This window comes from Salvelinus sp. IW2-2015, unplaced genomic scaffold (genome assembly GCF_002910315.2).
Source record: "Salvelinus sp. IW2-2015 unplaced genomic scaffold, ASM291031v2 Un_scaffold6078, whole genome shotgun sequence".
Taxonomy (NCBI): domain Eukaryota; kingdom Metazoa; phylum Chordata; class Actinopteri; order Salmoniformes; family Salmonidae; genus Salvelinus; species Salvelinus sp. IW2-2015.
In genome coordinates this window covers 4,115-23,032 of record NW_019947342.1, presented here as the reverse complement: position 1 = coordinate 23,032, position 18,918 = coordinate 4,115, and the positions used below count along the sequence as shown (strand labels likewise).

General features: G+C 45.0%; 1 long non-coding RNA gene across 1 annotated transcript; it reads right to left on the bottom strand.

Moving 5' to 3' along the window:
• Positions 1-4,385: 4,385 nt before the first annotated feature.
• Positions 4,386-8,132, bottom strand: LOC112078686 (uncharacterized). The gene is made up of 4 exons (XR_011478796.1): positions 8,008-8,132; positions 7,938-7,959; positions 4,771-5,083; positions 4,386-4,494 (listed from the first exon to the last, which is right to left on the bottom strand). It is a non-coding gene; the product is annotated as an uncharacterized lncRNA (long non-coding RNA).
• Positions 8,133-18,918: the final 10,786 nt, after the last annotated feature.

Sequence of the window (18,918 nt, the reverse complement as noted above, 5' to 3'; positions counted from 1 at the left end):
CTGGGAGGAAGAAGAAAAGAAGAGGAAATGATCCCACCTTTCACCACAGCTTCCTGTTGTTTCCCAGACAACGGAACCATAACGTTAAGGAGACGAGGAGAGAACTTTTGGTGCCGGGCCTCAGCTCCTGATGACAAATGACAGTACTCCCTGTTGTTTTGCTTAACTAGCTAACATTATGTGTCTATTTCTGAACTGCAGAAACAGAATAATAGATGATCTATGTAAGGGGTTTTCTGGCCCAGGGACATCTGCCCAGGCAAACCGGCGACCCAGGGAAATCTGTCCAGGCAAACCAGCGACCCAGGGAAATCTGTCAGGCAAACCGGCGACCCAGGGAAATCTGTCCAGGCAAACCGGCGACCCAGGGAAATCTGTCCAGGCAAACCGGCGACCCAGGGACATCTGCCCAGGCAAACCGGCGACCCAGGGACACATTTACATTTTACATTACATTTAAGTCATTTAGCAGACGCTCTTATCCAGAGCGACTTACAATTTGGTGCATTTACCTTATGATATCCAGTGGAACAACCACTTTACAATAGTGCATACTCTTTAAGGGGGGGGGGGGGGGTTAGAAGGATTACTTTATCCTATCCTAGGTATTCCTTAAAGAGGTGGGGTTTCAGGTGTCTCCGAAAGGTGGTGATTGACTCGGCTGACCTGGCGTCGTAGGGAGTTACACTGCCCAGGACACCTGCCCAGGCAAACCGGCAACCTAGGGACACCTGCCCAGGCAAACCGACGACCCAGGGACAACTGCCCAGGCAAACCGACGACCCAGGGACAACTGCCCAGGCAAACCGGCGACCCAAGGACCCCATTATTTGTTAGAGAATAAACTGGCTCGTGAGGGACAATGACCCACACTGCATAACTACTGGCACATGTTTTGCTTTACACTCAGATTGCTATTCTATGAGAACCATTTGTCAAAACACAACACACAATTCTTTACCTTAGGAACAACATTCACAACTAAAATCTCTTGTGTGCAAATGGAAAGCAACACTCTTCAACAAGCTAAGCTCAATGTCCAATTGATCACTTCCCTTTTCACATGTGCAAACACTAATTGTGCAAACACTAACATGTGCAAACACTAATTGCGTAATGTTCCACTTTGCAATCAGACTTTTGGTATGGATAAAAAGGCTACAGGCGATGACTCCTGTTTGGAAATATTGGAAGCAACTTAGCAGAGAAATGTAGAGGTGGAGGAAGACCAAGAACAAGGAGAGTAATCTCTGATCAAATCTGGCGACTGTGGTGGACCATGTGGTCAACCGTGGTTTGACTTTGAGAGAGTCTGGGCAGAGAGTGCAGCCCAATCTGAGCCGCTTCACCGTAGCATCCATCCTCCAGACGTTCCACAATGAGAAGAGGTTTGTACTGCAGACATTGGACCTCTACTACTTTACTACCTGACAGTAGAACAACATAAAGCACATTGAAGACTGGAGATTCCAATACACACTGGAAGGGGAAACAAAGTACATGTTTCATGTATGAAATTTGGAGCTATACTATTTTTTACTAATTATCCCACCTTACACCACAGCTTCCTGTTGTTTCCCAGACAACAGGAACGACAACGTTAAGGAGACGAGGAGAGAAAGTCTCTTGAGACTTTTGGGACCAGGCCTCAGCTCCTGGTGGAGCTATACTTTTTGTAACATGTTTATGTGTATACTGTATAACTGTAGTGTTTACTGTACTGTATGCTATTTTGTTTTTGTAGAACTGAAAGATGACCACCATGTGGTGGTAGAACCGTCTATTTACAGACTAACAGGAGGCTGCCATTGTGCAAATGGTTGTTGAAATATGCCACAAGACTGCGAGAAATCCAACAACAGATTATTGAAAACCCTGCCATCTTCCATAACATCATAGTAAGCTTATTAATCAGCCAGGATCCTTAAAGAACACCAATTCCAGATTAAGCAAATCTACAGTCTCATTTGAAAGGAATTCCCAGAGTGAAGGATAAACAATACAAATATATGTACGTAAGTAATGTACTAGTATTACACTCTTAAAACATTAGAGACTCATTGATGTTGCCAGTGAACTTGACTATACAGCAATTACCGTCATTTCAGAGACTCATGGAGTTGGATGCAAGTCATCCCTCAGGAACTCATATTCATAGATGAGGCTGGATTCAATTTAGCGAAGACGAGGAGGAGAGGAAGGAACATCATTGGTCAATGCACCATCATTGAGGTACCTGGCCAGCGCGGGGGGAAATGTCACCATATGCGCAGCTATGAGCCACAATGGGGTCCTCTACCGCCATGTCACTTGGACCATACAACACTGCCCATCTTAATTTCCTGAACAATTTACATTACAATCTTTTTCAGCCAAGAGCAGAGAGGGCCAGGTGATCTCAGAGCAAATATACACTGCTCAAAAAAATAAAGGGAACACTTAAACAACACAATGTAACTCCAAGTCAATCACACTTCTGTGAAATCAAACTGCCCACTTAGGAAGCAACACTGATTGACAATACATTTCACATGCTGTTGTGCAAATGGAATAGACAAAAGGTGGAAATTATAGGCAATTAGTAAGACACCCCCAAAAAAGGATGGTTCTGCAGGTGGTGACCACACACCACTTCTCAGTTCCTATGCTTCCTGGCTGATGTTTTGGTCACTTTTGAATGCTGGCGGTGCTCTCACTCTAGTGGTAGCATGAGACGGAGTCTACAACCCACACAAGTGGCTCAGGAGTGCAGTTCATCAGGATGGCACATCAATGCGAGCTGTGGCAAAAAGGTTTGCTGTGTCTGTCAGCGAGTAGGTCCAGAGCATGGAGGCGCTACCAGGAGACAGGCCAGTACATCAGGAGACGTGGAGGACGCCGTAGGAGGGCAACAACCCAGCAGCAGGACCGCTACCTCCGCCTTGTGGCAAGGAGAAGCAGGAGGAGCACTGCCAGAGCCCTGCAAAATGACCTCCAGCAGGCCACAAATGTGCATGTGTCTGCTCAACGGTCAGAAACAGACTCCATGAGGGTGGTATGAGGCCCGACGTCCACAGGTGGGGGTTTTTGCTTACAGCCCAACACCGTGCAGGACGTTTGGCATTTGCCAGAAACACCAAGATTGGCAAATTCGCCACTGGCGCCCTGTGCTCTTACAGATGAAAGCAGGTTTACACTGAGCACATGAGCACATGTGACAGACGTGACAGAGTCTGGAGAGTCTCTCAGCATGACCGGTTTGGCAGTGGGTCAGTCATGGTGTGGGGTGGCATTTCTTTGTGGGGCCGCACAGCCCTCCATGTGCTCGCCAGAGGTAGCCTGACTGCCATTAGGTACCGAGATGAGATCCTCAGAGCCCTGTGTGAGACCATATGCTGACACATGCACATTTGGCTGAACATTGGCTGAACCTACCTCCAACTTTCTTCATACTGGACACAGAGACATACAAATGTGATCCACCATGGTATTCTGTTGTAGCTAGCAATATTCATAAAATAAATATGTTTTAACAAAAAGATACCCCCCAAAATTACCGGACCCCTGCAGTCACTCGGGCCACGGACCCCAGTTTGAAAACCACAAATCAATGTTATTTATAAGAATATTAAAATTCATGACAGCAAGATCTGTAGGAGTCAACAAAAAAAGCTGATGTTCTCGTCTGTCATCTATGCTAGGTTTGAAGTCCAGCCGAGGCTGTTATTAGTCGCTTGGCTAATAAATAAGAAGGTGTGGTACACTGGAGATGGTCGTATGTACGCAGAGATTTTATTTGAAATAGTGTGTAGATCTTCAAAGACAAAGGTGGTTGTAAAATGCAGTATTCTGCTGGGAGAGAGGTAGAATGAATGGGATTGAATATGAGGCTTTAGAACCCCTAAATTCTCCCTTTGATTCATCTCTGGGCTCTGCATTGCTTGAGGTGAAGGTATTTTAACACATTTGTTAAATTAACAAACCATAAAAGTGAGGTGATACTTTGCATTAAGATGTTAATGAGCATTTCACACATACTATCTGTGTGCCAAAGCACAACCTGTTCGCGCAACCCTGTCTTTAAGTGGGCGGCAGGTAGCCTAGTGGTTAGAGTGTTGGACCAGTAACCGAAAGGTTGCAGATTGAATCCCCGAGCTGACAAGGTAAAACTCTGTCGTTCTGCCCCTGAACAAAGCAGTTAACCCACCGTTCCTAGGCCGTCATTGTAAATAATAATTTGTTCTTAACTGACTTGCCTAGTTAAATAAAGGTAAAATAAATAAAAGTGCAATGTCGAGTGTAATTGTCTGGAAGTGTTATTTTACACAAAAACAGAATAGCACTTTCTAAAAATAGAAGAATGAAATGCAGAAAAGCATGTTTTTTTTTCTCTCACCTTGCACCCTGGCGTGGAGTTAACTACCGATGGGGTTGTTGGGTAGATTGGTCCTCGTGTCTCTGTTGTAGTGTTCCAGAGATGGTGGTGCTGCTGTGTGTTGCTGCCACCTGCTGAAGCTAAAGACCAAAGTTCAGAAACTTACTTCAAACTACAGGCTCTAGTGGCGGTGCAAAACAACAACAATGCCCTGTTTAGCCAGGGCCAGAGTTATAGCCAGGGCCCAGAGTTAGCCAGGGCCAGAGTTATAACCAGGGCCCAGAGTGTAATGTAATCAGAAAAAAACATTGGGCTGTAATCAAATCATAGGGCACAAGAAGGATGGTAACTGACTGTATCCATGAACTCAGAGTACAAAATTAAAAAGAAGGTTAGTTAAAGAACGATACTCCTACCTGAACAGACAACACCCGCATCTTCACCATGATTACAGTTGTGTGACCCAAACCCTAGGTGGCCACACTGCATGAGAGATAGACTCCCCTCCAGAACAGAGAACGTCATCCAGCCAGATCTGTCCATTCCCCTGTCCGAAGTGGGCTTGGTGTGGTGCAGACAGAGCTCTCCCACAGCCCAGCTGTCTACACACCACCTGGGCGTCACTCAAGTCCCACGAGTCATCACACACCGTCCCCCAGCTACCACTGTGGTAGACCTCCACTCTCCCAGAGCAGGAGTTAGGACCATTGARCAATCTAATCAGGGCATCTGACAAAGAAATGAATTACCTTCAGTCAAGTTACAACTTTGTTGGATTTGTAGGGGCATTTTACACAAGAAGAGCACATTTTCTATAGATAAAAAGGGTAGAATGCGGAAAAAAACTCAATGTCTGTGTCCGAATGCTCATACTGAGTCCTACTGTTTGAAAAAGTTGATTAGTATGCCCGGATGTCATGCWAATTTCTGCTTTGACAACAGCTGATCAATTGGATATGGGGAWGCGCCAGCAAAAGTAACGAATAGCGGAAACAATGCAATCACGCATGAAMCATTCTCAGTATTCCAAACCACAATGTTTTATATTATGTGAATTTTCTAAAATCGAGTATGGTTTAAATGGCAGGATGTTTAACTKATTTAGGCTTTTCATTCAGTAGAATTCAATGCACACTTTTCTACAAGTGTGTAGAAAGTGATGTACTGATCCTCAAAATGTTGTARAGCTGCACCATCGATAGCATCACCACTTGGTATGGGAAATGCACCGTTCTTGACCGCAAAGCGCTACAGAGGGTGGTACCTTACGAACAGCCCAGTACATCATTGGGGCCAAGCTCCCTGCCATGCAGGACCTCTATATCAGGCGGTGTCAGAAGAAGGCCCAAAAAAGTGTTCTAAGCTGTCATATGGAATTGTTTTAAGATGGTCATACCATGGATCATTTCGTTATTTGAATTTGACAAAAAATCTAGTCTATAAATAGTAACTTTTTTTAAACTCCACAAAGTTCATTACCGATTTGACTTCTCAAGAATAATTGAATCTCTTAATACCATTAGCTCTGCATAGAAACTTCCATTGAAATAACAAAATGTAACTCTATAAGGAAAAAAAGACAGATACAAAAAATGCCTACATACATAGAGCAAAAAAGGTTTTGAAGGTCGTTAGTCCTGTATCTAGAAAAGCATATAAAAAGCTGAATATTATAATATTAGAAAACAAGTTTCAAAAGTTTAGTCGCTCCACTTTAGACAATGTAATATTCTTGTGTTTTGAAAAGCATACCAGCACGATCTTTATTGTCCAGTTAAAATAATAACATCAATATTGCATGTAGAAATACAGTCCACTATATCCATGTTATTGTCTATTAAACGACTACATTCTAGCTATGGCAACTGAATCTGCACACAACTTAATACATTAACTGGAATACTCGGTACCACAATTAAGCCTCACTTCGAGCAGAGGGCCGATTATCAGCAACCAATCACTACCTGCTAGTCTAAATAGAGCGCATCGTGACAATGTCTGTAGCTAAAACTCCAAACAGTTATTATATTCTTTCTAACAGACTAATTGCATACACTAGAAAAAAACCTTTGCAATTATGTTAAGCAACAAGCTGAGAACTGTGCACTGATTACAAGACAAGCCAATAAAAACTCCGGGCTCTCTCTTTACGACTAGTTGAGTAGTCTGGAATAGGCCATCAGCAATCCTGCTGCATTCTCTAGTCACAGTGTGTGAAAATGGCCAGAAACAGCAAAGATATACTTCTTCGCGAAACTCATGCAGCTTCTAATTCTTGTTACTGAGAAAATGAAGGCTATTCCATGCAAAGAAAACGTCTGCCAAGAAACTGAAGATCATGTCGGCTGTAACAAACCGCGTGTACTGACCACCCTTCGTACCAGACATCGAGCGCGAACAACTTGCTCTAAACCATTACATAGAACATGAGCGATGTGGGAGCCCCACGGTGCACAAGCCCTGTCGACAGCACGAGACGCTCAGTTCCTGAGACAATCACAACATTAGCTCGATACTCAAGCTTCCGGAGAAAAGCAACACAAAAGACGACTCCCCGAAATCCCCTCACAAGCCCTCAATCCTCTGCGCCAAGCTGTCACTATAACACATAATACCCGCAAGAGAACACCCACAGTCTTCTAACCGCTCGATAGTAGCGCACGTTCGCAAAGCGGACATTCCGGGATCTTAACTCCAGGAGATGAACTCGCCCCTTCGTCTCAGGGCTCAGACGCTTGCCAAACGACAAATAAAGCCAATAGACACTCTCTCAGACTGGCCAATAAAATAAAAGATTAAGATGAGCAAAAGAACACAGACACTGGACAGAGGAACTCTGCCTAGAAGGCTAGCATCCCGGAGCGTCCTCTTCACTTTTGACATTGTGTAACGCTTTGTCTTCCTCCTCGTCCGAGGAGGAGAAGTTTGAAGGATAACAAGGACCAATGGCAGCGTGGTACGTATCCATATTTATTAGATACTTTTCAATAATAAACAAAAACAATAAACTGACGAAAACCAACTAAGCTACAGTCCCGAACTAGTGAACACAGAAAAAACAGGAACACACGAACAGGAACAATCACCCACAAAAACTCATTACAAACAAGGCTACCTAAATATGGTTCCCAATCAGAGACAATGACTAACACCTGCCTCTGATTGAGAACCATATCAGCCAAACAAGAAACCCACATAGAAACAGAAAACATAGACTGCCCACCCAACTCACGCCCTGACCATACAAAACAAAAGACAAAACAAAGGAACTGAGGTCAGAACGTGACACATTGAGACTGGTGTTTTGCGGGTACTGTTTAATGAAGCTGCCAGTTGAGGACTTGTGAGGCGTCTGTTTCTCAATTGAGTTTCTGATGAAAGCATCGGTACTAGCCACAGTATCATGTACCGTTAATTATGTATGACTTACAAGACCTTCAGGAAAAATGTCAACTACTATGATGAAAATGTAACTCTGCACAGATCTTAAACACAAAGACCTGAAACACATAATAACAAATGACCAAGACATCACCCTGTTACCTGAGCTGTGACCTGAATGAACAGGAGCAGCAGCTGTTACCTGAGCTATGACCAGTGGTGACCTGATGAACAGGAGCAGCAGCTGTTACCTGAGCTTGACCAGTGGTGACCTGAATGAACAGGAGCAGCAGCTGTTACCTGAGCTATGACCAGTGGTGACCTGTATGAACAGGAGCAGCAGCTGTTACCTGAGCTATGACCAGTGGGTGACCTGTATGAACAGGAGCAGCAGCTGTTACCTGAGCTAGACCAGTGGTGCACTGTATGAACAGGAGCAGCAGCTTACCTGAGCTAACCAGTGGTGACCTGAATGAACAGAGCAGCAGCTGTTACCTGAGCTATGACCAGTGGTGACCTGAATGAACAGGAGCAGCAGCTGTTACCTGAGCTATGACCAGTGGTGACCTGAATGACAGGAGCAGCAGCTGTTACCTGAGCTATGACCAGTGGTGACCTGTAATGAACAGGAGCAGCAGCTGTTACCTAGCTATGACCAGTGGTGACCTGATGAACAGGAGCAGCAGCTGTTACCTGACGCTATGACCAGTGGTGACCTGAATAACAGGAGCAGCAGCTGTACCTGAGCTATGACCAGTGTGACCTGATGGAACAGGCAGCAGCAGCGGACCCCTGAGGACGTCATTAAGAACACCATCATTCAGATCCAAAAACACACCTGAGAAGAGGTTAGAGTTAGTAGTGGGTAGTTAGTGGACAACTGAGTGATACTGTATATAGTAAACATCTAGAAAGCAATTCACATAAAGTGTTACTAGGAATTACAAATAAAATAAAGCATAATTGAAACCAATCCAACAATTGTAGTTTAGTCTGCTAGAATGGGCAAGTCTTCCAGGCCTCCATCGGTGACTTACCAGTCAGAGGACGTGTGTTCTGGATTTCACCTGGGAGCTCCATTTATACTGTTTCCTAGGACACATCATGTGACCATAAAGAACATTTATATTGTGATTACCGGAATTTAGTTACTTATTCATCGCTTTAAATCCAAACAGAAACCAACCTGACAGATGAATAAAACAACTCTTTGTCAGAAATCCTTGTGTCAATATACTTAGTCATAGGACTTGTCAATAATATGGACACAACCTCCCTATATAATAGAACAACCTTGGGGGTTATGAATACAAAGACAGTTTGTACATTCCAGTAAAACCACAGCCAACCCCTTTAATCCAAACCTACCTTTAGGCAACAGCCATGTCTATAAAATGTATTAATGTTACATCAAGAAGTCCTTTGAAGTCATTTGAGTCCATTGCAAAACTGTGAACAAAATAAAAACATACATACAAAACTTTAACAGCTCAATTGTAAATCTGACCAATTTGTTTGATTGCGGTTTACCCATTTCTTTGAATGTTTGATACTCCTTTAATGTATTTCTGTCTGCAAAATAGTTATTTGTGCAAAAGTAAAGTTTCCTTTTGCACAAAGTAAACTGACCCTAACCTTCACAAGACAGTTGCCATGGATTCCAAGTGTGCAAGAATTCAGAGAGGCTTTATCTTTTGTGCAGTGAACCATAAAAAACAATCCTGTAGTGCATTTCCACTATCTAAATCAAACACACTAACCCTGGTGGTCAGATAACCTACATTCCCAAGTTGTCATGTCATGTTTGCGTCAAGTGTTGCTGGGGAATACATGGATTGCGTCCCAAAAGGCACACTATTCCCAATTTAGTGCACTACTTTGACCAAGGCTCATAGGGTTCTATATAGAGAAAAGGGTGCCATTTGGGAWGCAAGCCCAATGTCATTTCTTACTAATAATATGAATTGTCATACGAGGGAGATTTGCTTTACTCAAAGTGTTACTGGGGCATGCCTCTTGTTGTATAGCTCCTGAAGTCCTCACTGTGCTGTACACTCTCAAATAAAAATGTATCGAATTGAATTACAAACTCATTACAGTATTCTGAACAAAAATATGAAGGCAACATGCAACAATTTCATTTTTTTTTAACATGTTACAGTTCATATAAGGAAATCAGTCAATTGAAATAAATYCATTAGGCCCTAATCTATGGATTTCACATGACTGAGCACGGGTGCAGCCATGGGCATGCGGGCATAGGCTCATCTACTTGGCAGCCAGGCCCATCCRCTGGGAAACCAGGCCCAGCCAATCAGAATMWTTTTTTCCCCACAAAGGGGCTTTATTAAAGTGTCATGTTATTGTCCCCAGCACAAGGTACACCTTTGTAATGATCATGCTGTTTGATCAGCTTCTTGATATGCCACACCTGTCAGGTGGATGGATTGTCTTGGCAAAGGAAAAATGCTCACTAACATACTTGTAAACAAATTTGTGCACAACATTTTAGAGAAATAAGCTTTTAATGCATATGGGAAATGTATAGGATTTTTTATTTCTGGCTTCATGAAACATGCGACCAACACTTTACATGTTGCATTTATATTTTTGTTCAGTGTAATTGAGGTGCAAATGCTTGTCACTGGGGTGGTACCCTGTAAGGTACACTATATATACAAAAGTACAGACCCGTAGCACTCACGTCCATAGCCATGAAGTGCTTTGAAAGGCTGGTAATGGCTCACATCAACACCATTATCCCAGAAACCCTAGACCCACTCCAATTTGCATACCGCCCAAACAGATCTACAGATGATCAATCTCTATTGCACTCCACACTGCCCTTTCCGACCTGGACAAAAGGAACACTTATGTGAGAATGCTATTCATTGACTACACCTCAGTGTTCAACACCATAGTGCCCTCAAAGCTCATCACTAAGCTAAGGATCCTGGGACGAAACACCTCCCTCTGCAACTGGATCCTGGACTTCCTGACGGACCGCCCCCAGGTGGTGAGGGTAGGTAGCAAACACTCTGCCACGTGATCCTCAACACTGGAGCCCCCAGGGGTGCGTGCTCAGTCCCCTCCTGTACTCCCTGTTCACCCACGACTGCATGGCCAGGCACGACTCCAACACCATCATTAAGTTTGCAGACGACACAACAGTGGTAGGCCTGATTACCGATAACGACGAGACAGCCTATAGGGAGGAGTTCAGAGACCTGGCCGGGTGGTGCCAGAATAACAACCTATCCCTCAACGTAACCAAGAGCTAAGGAGATGATTGTGGACTACAGGAAAAGGAGGACCGAGTACGCCCCCATTCTCATCGACGGGGCTGTAGTGGAGCAGGTTGAGAGCTTCAAGTTCCTTGGTGTCCACATCACCAACAAACTAGAATGGTCCAAACACACCAAGACAGTCGTGAAGAGGGCACGACAAAGCCTATTCCCTCAGGAAACTAAAAAGATTTTGCATGGGTTCTGAGATCCTCAAAAAAGGTTCTACAACTGCAACATCGAGAGCATCCTGACTGGTTGCATCACTGCATGGTACGGCAAGTGCTCGGCCTCCGACCGCAAGGCACTACAGAGGGTAGTGCGTACGGCCCAGTACATCACTGGGCTAAGCTGCTTACTATCCAGGACCTTTACACCAGGAGGTGTCAGAGGAAGGCCCTACAAATTGTCAAAGACCCCAGCCACCCAATCATAGACTGTTCTCTCTACTACCGCATGGCAAGCCATACCGGAGTGCCATGTCCAGGACAAAAAGGCTTCTCAACAGTTTTTTTGTACCTTTAAAAGTTTAAAGTGTACACATTTGCCATCTTAAGGTACCACCTCAATGACAAAGACATTTGTTCCTTTAAGTTGCAAAAAGCTCCAGTAAGACGTTCTAAACTCTCTGCATTTCAATATGTAATGTAATATAATGTTGATTCAACAACAGGACGCTCTTGAAAAAGAGATTTAAATCTCAATGAGCCCTTCCTGGTTAAATAAAGGTTAAATAAAATAAAATAAATGAATATTAGAAGACCTCTTTGTTGTCACATACTCTTACATAATCCTTTACAAAGACTTTAGAACTGCCGTTGGACAATAATAGTGATCAACCTGAACATAACCATTGACCACCTAAACTGGTACAAAACTTCCATTAACGGGTGGCTGTCACGGTCGTCAAAAGGAGGAGACCAAGGCGCAGCGTGGTATGCGTACATTCTTCTTTATTATTCTTTATTTATTATCCTCGCCGGAGGCCCCGCACCGGGGGCCCTCGCCGGAGACCTCGGGCCGGGGACTGTCGCCGGAAGTTCCGGACCGGGTACTGTCGCCGGAAGTTCCGGACCGGGTACTGTCGCCGGAAGTTCCGGACCGGGTACTGTCGCCGGAACTCTGGACCGGGTACTGTCGCCGGAAGCTCTGGACTGGGTACTGTCGCCGGAAGCTCTGGACTATGGAAGTGCACTGGAAGCCTGATGCGTGGTGCCGGAACTGGTGGTACCGGGCTGAGGACACACACCTCAGGGCGAGTGCGGGGAAGAGGCACAGGCCGTACTGGACTGTGGAACTGGAGAACTGATGCGTGGTGCCGGAACTGGTGGTACCGGGCTGAGGACACGCACCTCAGGGCGAGTGCGGGGAGGAGGCACAGGATACACTGGGCCGTGGAGACGCATTGGAGATCTGGAACGTAGAGCTGGCTCAATGCATCCTGACTGGATGCCCATTCTAACCCTGCAAATGCGAGGAGCTGGAATAGAGCTCACCGAGCTATGAACGGAACTGGAGACACCTTGCGCATTTCTGCATAACACGGTGCCTGACCAGTCACACGCTCCACACGGTAAGCACGAGGAGTTGGCTCATGTCTCCAACCTGACTCAGCCAATCTCCTCGTGTTCCCCCCTAAAAAAAATATTGGGGCTGCCTCTCGTGCTTGCCTTGTTTGTATTTCTCCTCACAATATAGCTGTTCCGCTTTTGCTGCCTCTATTTCCACCTTCGGAAGGCGATACTCCCAGCCTGCATCCAGGGTCCTGCTCCGTCCAAAAATCTCCTCACAGGTCCATTCCTCCTGAACACGCTGCTTGGTCCTTTTATGGTGGGTCTTTCTGTCATGGCCGTCAAAAGGAGAGACCAAGGCACAGCGTGGTATGCGTACATTCTTCTTTATTATAAGAATGAACACTGAACAAAACTAACAAAGTAACAAAACGAACCGTGAAGCTATACAAAATGAGTGCTGACAGGCAACTACACATAGACAAGAACCCACAAATACCCAAGGGAAAATGGCTACCTAAATATGGTCCCAATCAGAGACAACGATAAACAGCTGCCTCTGATTGGGAACCATATCAGGCCACATAGACATATATATCACTAGACCTACAAAACCCCTAGATATACAAAAACCCTAGACAAGACAAAACTAGCAAACCCACCCTAGTACACCCTGACCTACCAAAATAAGAAAGAAACATAGATAACTAAGGTCAGGGCGTGACAGTGGCACAAATACAACACGGTGGAAACCACAGCCATACAATATGCTAATGAGCCCCCTCAGCTACAGTGCCCACACAAACATGAAAAAAAACGCAGTGATGATTGTACCTTATATTCAAAATATTGTGTATAGAAATGTGCCATTATACTAGATTATCTGCACATGTACCCTAACAGGTACCGAACAGTACAGTATGTTTACCTCTGAAGATATTTGTGTACTTTTGACCTTATTGTACCCAAGGGAACAATACTGAACCCTAACCGTACCCATATTTTTGAGAGCGTACTAGTATAATAAGTGCATAAAATATTTGCCTTTATTTCTTTCCACTGGCGATTGGACCCTGAGCCGGAGGGGTGGGGGTGTGAACATCTCTTATGATGCTGTTATGGCAGGGCTCTCCAACCCTGTTCCTGGAGAGGTTTTCATTCACCTAATTATCTGATTGATAAGCTGAAAAAATTTAGTTTCAACTGGGGTTGGAGCGAATACCCTCTTGTAGGTTTCTCTCCAGGAACAGGCTTGGAGTTAAAACCTACAGGAGGTTAACTCTCCAGGAACAGGCTTGGAGTTAAAACATACAGGAGGGTATCTCTCCAGGAACAGGGTTGGAGAGCCTTGTGTTATGGAATAGTAGCCTATAACCCTAACAAAAGGAACCAACCAAACGTAGTTGGTCTTGTAGAGCCATCTGGTGGGGGATGTCGATACAGGATAATGAAGCAAGACGTGGCAATATGCCAGGACCTTCATCAGATTGATTATCACATAATTTATGTTTTTTCAATGATAAGACCTCATGTAGCCCTTTTTATCACTGTAATACAACACATCACTTCAGATCTCTTTTTTTTGTGACTGACTGTGTTCAAAACCAGATTTCAAGCGCACCACACAGCTATGTTACCCTGAGCAGGAGCCTGCCAGCATACCACACAACTATGTTACCCTGAGCTGAAGCCTGCCAGCGTACCCACAGCTATGTTACCCTGAGCTGAAGCCTGCCAGCGTACCACACAACTATGTTACCCTGAGCTGAAGCCTGCCAGCATACCCACACAACTATGTTACCCCTGAGCTGAAGCCTGCCAGCGCACCACACAACTATGTTACCCTGAGCTGAAGCCTGCCAGCATACCACACAACTATGTTACCCTGAGCTGAAGCCTGCCAGCGCACCACACAACTATGTTACCCTGAGCTGAAGCCTGCCAGCGCACCACACAACTATGTTACCCTGAGCTGAAGCCTGCCAGCATACCACACAACTATGTTACCCTGAGCTGAAGCCTGCCAGCGCACCACAACAACTATGTTACCGAGCTGAAGCCTGCCAGCGCACCACACAACTATGTTACCCTGAGCTGAAGCCTGCCATTATGGACATTCTCTTGGGGAGCTAACAGAAGTCTTCAGGTCTCAGGCAAGGTTACAACCACGTCAGTGTAGGACAAACCACCTCTGTTACATCTGGCTACATGTCCCGAGTTGAATATTGAGAGCATTTTGAACACTGCCCAATGTTTAACTGACTCAATTGAATCAAATAGTATTGTCAAACAGATGGACTCAGTTAGTTATCGATATGCTATAAAGGCAAAGTCAATTAGAAACCATTTGATAGGAAAGCTATCGAGTCACTGCCATTGATTTGGAGCGTTTTCAACCTTTTTCTGGTCTCTGTGTGTTTAAGTTGTATCAGTAGGTTCGTATTCTGTGGAAAAGTTCCATCTTTATTAACAGACATGCTGGAATGAGACATACTCCTGCACCCTGTAGTATTGTTGCTTATTGATGATTCCAAATTGGCCTGGTGGACAAACAACATCAAATCATTGTTGGCTGGCCTAGCTTGAATTCCTCCACCTGAGCTTTGTGTGCTATACTGACTCAGACAGTTTCAGGACATTGTGATGTTAGAGTTGTCCACCGCTAGGATGAACAAGGCCAAGGTCTCCACACTGCTGACATGAACAGATGGAAGTTCTAGACATCAGAACTCATTGCCTAAGGTCCACTGAGGGCCACTGAGGTCTACTGAGGTCTACTGAGGTCCACTGAGATCCACTGAGGTCCACTGAGGTTCAATGAGGTCCACTGAGGTTCAATGAGGTCCACTGAGGGCCACTGAGGTCTACTGAGGGCCACTGAGGTCCACTGAGGGCCACTGAGGTCCAATGAGGTCTACTGAGGTCCACTGAGGGCCACTGAGGTCTACTGACGTCCACTGTCCTAATATCTTGTTTCTGACTTTTCTGTGATCACTGTTTCAGTTGTTTGGCATGTGTTACTATTTTATGTGTATTTATGCATTATTTGTTGATCCATTTTTGCCCTTTTGATTTCCATATTTCTGTTTTAAAACTATGCTGTTTTCATTTAACCTATGCAATGATATGCAAACTGGAACCTTTAGGGGAGGAGGTTGCTTGTCATTTCCGGTCACAACTTGCAGACTTGTTTACGTGCTGCTGTGCATTTTGTTGCTAACCTTATTTTGCTACCTGACAACTTTACGGTTTTTACTTTTTAATTACCGTTTATATTTTTAGTTTTTCCCTCACTCAACTTTTTTTCATTCAACTTTTTCACTCTGGACGTTTTATCTGGACGTGGTTCGTCAGGACCTCCACCAGCCGAAGCTAAATACTAACATTAACATGATGCCTTCTAATTGCAGTCGCTGTACTCATAATATACAGGAGAATGATTCGCCTTACGGCGAGGATAGCTGTGCTGCTAGCCCAGCTTGAGACGCAATCGTTGGGCAAGGGTAATTTCAGTGTAGGAAAGGATGAAACAGCGTCTGTGCCACCAGTAAGTACAGATAGTAACGTTAGTATAAATCTCCTCGCACGGTCCCCGCAGCCGGACAACTTTCTCATGGCTTCTGGAGGGAAATGCTGTCAGAATGCTCAACCGGTGTCGCTCATTCAGCCGACAAACTTTCAACCGGTTCTCCCCATTAAGCAGCGAGTCGGAGTCTGAGGCCGAGCTAATGGCTCCCACCATTAGCTTGAAAACCCTAGTCATTGGCGACTCCATTACCGCAGTATTAGACTTAAAACGAATCATCCAGCGATCATACACTGCTTACCAGGGGGCAGGGCTACGACGTTAAGGCTAATCTGAAGATGGTGCTGGCTAAAGCTAAAACTGGCGAGTGTAGACAGTATAGAGATATTGTTATCCACGTCGGCACCAACGATGTTAGGATGAAACAGTCAGAGGTCACCAAGCGCAACATAGCTTCAGCGTGTAAATCAGCTAGAAAGATGTGTCGGCATCGAGTAATTGTCTCTGGCCCCCTCCCAGTTAGGGGGAGTGATGAGCTCTACAGCAGAGTCTCACAACTCAATCGCTGGTTGAAAACTGTTTTTGCCCCTCCCAAAAGATAGAATTTGTAGATAATTGGCCCTCTTTCTGGGACTCACCCACAAACAGGACCAAGCCTGACCTGCTGAGGAGTGACGGACTCCATCCTAGCTGGAGGGGTGCTCTCATTTTATCTATGAACATAGACAGGGCTCTAACTCCCCTAGCTCCACAATGAAATAGCCTGCTGCCTGGCCTGCACCCTGTTAGCCAGCCTGCCAGCTTAGTGGAGTCTGCCAGTCAGTGTAGTCAGCTCAGCTATCCCCATTGAGATTGTGTCTGTGCCTCGACCTAGGTTGGGCAAAACTAAACATGGTGGTGTTCGCTTTAGCAATCTCACTAGATTAAAGACCTTCTCCATTCCTGCCATTATTGAAAGAGATCGTGATACCTCACATCTCAAAATAGGGCTACTTAATGTTAGATCCCTCACTTCAAAGGCAGTTATAGTCACTGAACTAATCACTGATCATAATCTTGATGTGATTGGCTTGAATGAAACATGGCTTAAGCCTGATGAATTTACTGTGTTAAATGAGGCCTCACCTCCTGGTTACACTAGTGGAGCAACGAACCACCCTTGCTGTCTCTGCCTGGCCGGTTCCCCTCTCTCCACTGGGATTCTCTGCCTCTAACCCTATTACAGGGGCTGAGTCACTGGCTTACTGGTGCTCTTCCATGCCGTCCCTAGGAGGGGTGCGTCACTTGAGTGGGTTGAGTCGCTGACGTGGTCTTCCTGTCTGGGTTGGCGCCCCCCCTTGGGTTGTGCCGTGGTGGAGATCTTTGTGGGCTATACTCGGCCTTGTCTCAGGATGATAAGTTGGTGTGGGGGCTGTGCTTTGGCAAAGTGGGTGGGGTTATATCCTGCCTGTTTGGCCCTGTCTGGGGGTATCATCGGATGGGGCCACATTACTCTGTTTGACTGTTTGATCTTCTCTCTCTTATTACTAAGAGAAAATAAAAGATTATGCAGATATTTTTAAAGTGCACCAAATGTTTAATTTGCTTGTCCTCTAAAAGAACACCATAGTATTTTAGATCACTGAATGCACAGCCTGTATTTTAGATCACGGAGGAATGTGCAGGCCGTGCTTTCAGTTAAGTACAGTATTGAGTGTTTAGATTGGTGTGACGTTTTGGAAGTCTCCAAGGGAGCCAATCAACTGGTTGATACCCTGTGGACCAAACACCCAGCGTGAGGTCACTCAGGACACATTTCTGGTGTTGGCACTGCCATTTACCACTCGTTAAACTAAGGTGTTTAACACGGCTGYGATCGGGCCAGGCAAGGCCCCCCRTGGTCTCATTGATCCTACCATTCAGTCCTCCCCAGGGGTGCTTTTAGAGATTTGGYAGGGTGTCAATCGGATTCTGAACCCTGTGACCACTGTCCTGTCAGTACGTTCTTCTTAGAACTGGTCTTGGTGAAGAAATTACCTTGGTAAGGCTCTGAAAGTCACCCAGAGTTCTAATTCTAAGATAATGATTTGTTGCATTTCGGCTCACAGTGAACCTATACTGAACAGTTTTACAGTTCAGGATTGATCTACTCACCGCCAGAGGATTAGAAGACGAACAACAGACAAAGAACAGAGTAGATATTGGTCATCCTTGGCGCATGCCCCTTAAAAGTGGAAATCACTGTGAACTTAGTTTGTAAGCACTGATGCCTTGGGTGCACATGTGGTGTGGCGCGGTGGCACCTTAAATTGGTAGGACAGCGCTCATAGTAATAGCTGACACGGATAACGGAATACGGGATAGTTTCAAAATCACATTGTTTTCCAAACGGTTTCCCTAGTGTTGATATATTCATTTCACTCATTCCAGCGCATTATTATTTAGCCGTCTCTCCTCATGTAGCCTCCTGTGCTGGTGACAAGTCCAAAAGATTGATTAAGGAATTAACTTCTCAGCGCCCATTTACAGATATTGTTTGTTTTATTAACTAGGCAAGTCAGTTAAGAAATCTTATTTTTCAATGACAGCCTGGGCAATAGTGGGTTTAATGAGGCACTTGTTCAGGGGAGATGACAGATTTATACCTTTGTCGGCTTCAGGGATTGGATTTGCAACTTTCGGTTACGTAAGTCCACACTCTAACACATAGGTTACCTGCCCGCCAGAATAAATAGTCATTCTCTCCTGTCAACACATTGAATCTAAGGATGCTACATGGAACGTCATAGTGCAGGGGAGTGTTTGGCTTGGTTGATAAACCCTGTCTAATCTAATATTAATGTATATAAAGCAGATTGTCTTTCACAACAGGTAGGATGCGCG